Here is a 4,568-nt window from a genome sequence, read left to right on the forward strand (position 1 = left end):
GGGAGGTGCTTCAACTTTAAATTAAAGATATTAAAAAGATATACAGTTTAGCTGGTCGAACTTCGAGATCAGGTTTTTGAAAAAATTCAGACCAATCTAGTAAATACATTGCCCGGAAATCTGTCCATTGTTCACAGATCGTATGTTTTTCAGGGGCCGTACTTTTGAAAACAAATGTTTGAAAGCAATGAAAGTGCGGATTTGTAACCCACAACATCTGCTGCGCCCAAAACAGTACTCAGGTCATTTTTATTTCTGAACTCAGTTGATTGAAAATGGCTAAAAGTAGGAAAAGACGCATTTTTATTATTAAAAAATAGAATAACTTTTTCCAGTTTAGTCTCACAAAAGTGAGTTATCAGTTCATGATCAGTTATGAGTTCTGAATGAAAAAAGAAAAATTTTAAAATTCCACGGTGGTTAGGACAGAAGATAATGTTTTTTTTGGAATTCTTACAGCAGGTGTAATTTTTAAGGTGGAGAGCTCGTATTTTAATAATATACAAATGGAGACTTTAACTGTTTCTAGTAAAATGCATAGAATTTTTATTTGTGAACGGAGGGGCTGCAATCGCAGCAAAATTACGAACAACATGCGATCGATTGTGTGACGGCGGATTGGGGGAAGCAGCTTGAACGTGCGAGGCATTCGCGATCAAATTGAATTACACCAAACTCTCGCTTTCAGTCAAGTCTCGGGGGTCGCCTTTAAATGGCTTTAGACTGATTTCGGAGGGATAGAAACGTAAACAGTGAGGACCGCCTGACTCGTTTCCATTTGGAATATATATAATGTTGCAAACGCTCTCGCTCTACTTCCCGCAGATATTGCGTGAGCCAGCATTTCTAGGAAGGCCGAGAACGGGGTGACTGAAAGCGAGAGTTTGGTATAGCGTATTCAAATTGCCTTGTCCGTCAAAATCTCGTGAACGAAGTAACGTATTAAGATGCTTTTTTTGGGCTAACTATTATCTGCATAATGAAAAACTTTTTAAAAAGAACGACTATTCCAAGTGTAGAATTTTCTATTTGGTTTTTTCCCATTCTCTGGGTACACGACCGGTATTTCTGAAGTTTTTTTCAAACTGACTTAAAGGACAATGCTAGAACCACATGTTCGAGATGGTTTACAAATACATCACATTTCCTGTGACCTAAAAAATGCTACAAATGAAATTTTAGGAAAAATATCTTCTTTAAAGTCTTTTCATAACCATTGCAATTTTCTAAATAAACCGTCTATAGAGTTTAATTTGATAAAACTTTACGCATTTATAGAAACACAGACAAATTTTGCAACAGTAAGAACAGTTCAATTTTAAATTTTCAACTAAATGCAAAAATAAGATAATTAGTTAATGAAATAAATAAATGAATATATATATATATATATATTCTTATTTCCAATTCAATCTTTGAATAAAAAAAAATTTGAAAATAATGCGCACAAGATTTACGTACAAAGGATAATAATGTGAAACAATTTAGGGTCAGTTACCCTCGCCAATGATCTCTTTTAATTCAAAATACCTAAATACCTTAATCCTCTATTTTTGGTGTAACACGTATTTTCTTCGGATTCTTTTACTCGATTTTGGACTGATTTTGCAATTTTAGACACAAAATAAAACGTGTTTAGGGGTAGCTACCCCCTTTAATTAAATTTTTTTCAAATTAAACACAATTTTATTTTAGCCTCAAATGCAATATATATTTTTAAAAGAAATTTCTTCTATGAATTTAGAAATTTCCAGCAGTTTTAAAAATATGTAGGGGTGGTTTACCCCCGCGTTTTTTAAAAATTCACATTTCATGTACTTTATTTTACTTCCTTCGTTATAAACCTATCTTTCTAAATGTCTTTGTGCATGGAAAATATGTATTATCACAGAAACAAAATAAAGTGTTTATGGATAGCCCCCGCGTAATTTTTTCATTCATGTTGGATGGACACTATTTCACTTCCATCGTATCAAAAATGGTAGAAAATGGTATATTTTAATGACTTATTGTTCACATAAAAACATAAAACATAAACATAAAAAATATAAAAATTCAGATAAATCTGAAAAAATCGTAAAAAATTTGTATGAAACATTCTAATTCTACATAAATAAATTGAAATACCCTAAACCCTTAAGTCCTTTTTTTTGACGGACCAGGGTCGAGGACGGATTGCTAAAATGTGATCTCGTGACATTTTACGAAGAGGAAAAGAACGCGAAAACCCTGCTGAGTACCAACTCGTGCAAGGGATGCGGCATAAAAACAAAGGTGAATGGAGTCCCACAAAGTGAGTTTACTCAGTGGGAAAACGTGAAGTGTAAGTGCAGTGAAACCATCGAGAATCAGCTATTCAGAATTGCTTGCGTACCCCAAGGAAAATCTAAGTCCAAGGTAGGACAAGTGACTCTAGGGAGAAAATAAACATGATCGTTTCTGGTTCTGAATCAGAGGGAAAATCTGTTCTGGATCTCAAGAAGCAGAAAGCGAGGGAAAATGGCGCACCTTTTTTGGACAAAAATCGACCGACAGTGCAATTCTTAACGGATTTTGATGTTTTTTTTAGAAACGACCGTAAGGCTTCCAGTTATAACAAGTACCTGCAGATATTTTAATTCGACTCAACGTAAATTTTGTATTGAACAACAAAGTTACAACTTTTTGTTGCTAAACTTTTCCGTGATATCATTTTTTCCAAGACTTTCAAATTCATTAAAAAAGGTCATAAATCAATTAAATAAATAACTAAAAATATTTTTCAGTGAGTTAGAGTAACTACAAAAATCGTTAATAATGTTATAAATAAATTAATTCACAAAAGTCATTTTTTCGTGATTCGCAATGATTAGCTAATTTTAACCTATAGCTTTTGTATAAAGTATCACAGATAATGATGTGCGCTTACAATAAATTAGGAATAGATAATAATTGCCAATTATTTAAACAATTTTTATAAACAAATGCACATTTTGACCAAATAAGTCTTTCTGAAAATAAAATAAAACAAATGAGGCAAACAAAATCAGGAACGACTTGAAGTTGCTGTAGCTACAAATAAATTGTTTTTGGTATCAACTATACCTAAAAACAGTTGAATGTAGCAGGAGCAACTTCAAGTTGTTGTTGATTTGTTTTTCTGCATTTTTTAAATTTTGCTTCATGGAAGACGTTCACAAAATGACTGCGTGTTTCTACGGAGATATTGAGGAAATCCTTCGAAGTATTTTTTAACATGGAATACAGAATAAAAAATCAGCACTTATGTGACATCATTTGGAATAGCGATCCACAATCAAAATGTAGAAAAGTAGATTTGATTTTGGATAATATTAATGCTACGTCTTCTCTTGATGAAAGTCAGTTAATGGTTATAAGAAAAAAATTGGTTGACTCTTTTATGCCTTTGTATTATAGAAAATGGAAAAGTGTCTATTGGAAAAAAGCATTTTTGTTCAAAATCATGCTGCATTCTTAGAAGCAGAGTTCAAGGTACCTTTTCCTTGCCCATCTATCCAAACAAAAGGTTTAACTAATGTTCTAAAGAGACGAAGACCACGATTATCATTTGGAGATGGATCCGAAAAGACGAAGAAAAGGCGCGTCCAAGAACTTGCTTCAAGTTATACCAAGGAAGAATTATCTAAAGCACTTTCATGGATCAAAAAAGAGTCCAATAGCGAATCTGGGACGCAGTTTCGTAAGGAAGATGATGACGAGAATAAATTGCAAAGAATCTTAGCGATGTGCGTGGATTTAGGTCTGTCGAAGAGGAAATACGAAAAGCTAATAAAGTACAACGAAGAAATAACTGGTAATGAGTCATATCCGCCGTATTTAAAGATCTCCGAAGCGAAAAAGATTATTATCCAGGAAATGGTGAGCATATAGATACATCTAATTTAGGAGCAAGTGTCCATTACATAAGTTTACTGAATCATACAGTTAAGCGAATCTTATTGCAAATGGAAAAAGATGATCTTGCTAATCTTTGTGGTAAAACAAGTGCTCTTTGGAAAGTGGGGTATGGACGGTGCTTCTGCGCACCAGGTGACACGGCAAAAGTGATCAAAGAAGATTAATGATGTGGATGCAAACGATGAATCTTATAACATTGATTTTTAAAGTGAAGAAAACATCAGCTATCACAAGAGCCTTTTCACGGATAAATCTTTCTTTTTGATTTCCTTCGTCCCTCTGCAATTAAAAGCAGATGATGATATTATTTGGACGAACGAAAAACCCTCATCTGTCAATTTCTGTAGGACAATTATATTTAATTTCCTCAAAGAAACTGATTCGATCTGAAACGAGACGTGGTCCAATACTATGACACGACTATGTCCGTGTGAAAATGGTAGGAGACGATATAAAACCCTGGGTTGCGCGCGCAACCCATTTCTCCTCTTCTGAATTTGAAAACTCGATGGTGCACGATTGCCGGTCGGAACACTTCGGCGGTTCTATTTATATCTCTATCTGCTTTAAAATAAAATGAAGAAATTGGGATTTTAATATTTCCAGATTTCGATGCTGGGCTGGCTTTTCTCATGATTTGAATACTTCGC

General features: G+C 33.9%; 1 protein-coding gene across 1 annotated transcript in view; it reads right to left on the reverse strand.

The window, feature by feature from the left end:
• Positions 1 to 4,568, reverse strand: part of LOC117173502 (probable tubulin polyglutamylase TTLL1) — a 491,055-nt gene that overhangs the window by 44,170 nt on the left and 442,317 nt on the right. The gene's annotated exons all lie outside the window — the stretch shown is intronic.

This window comes from Belonocnema kinseyi, chromosome 5 (genome assembly GCF_010883055.1).
Source record: "Belonocnema kinseyi isolate 2016_QV_RU_SX_M_011 chromosome 5, B_treatae_v1, whole genome shotgun sequence".
NCBI classification, from domain to species: Eukaryota; Metazoa; Arthropoda; class Insecta; order Hymenoptera; family Cynipidae; genus Belonocnema; species Belonocnema kinseyi.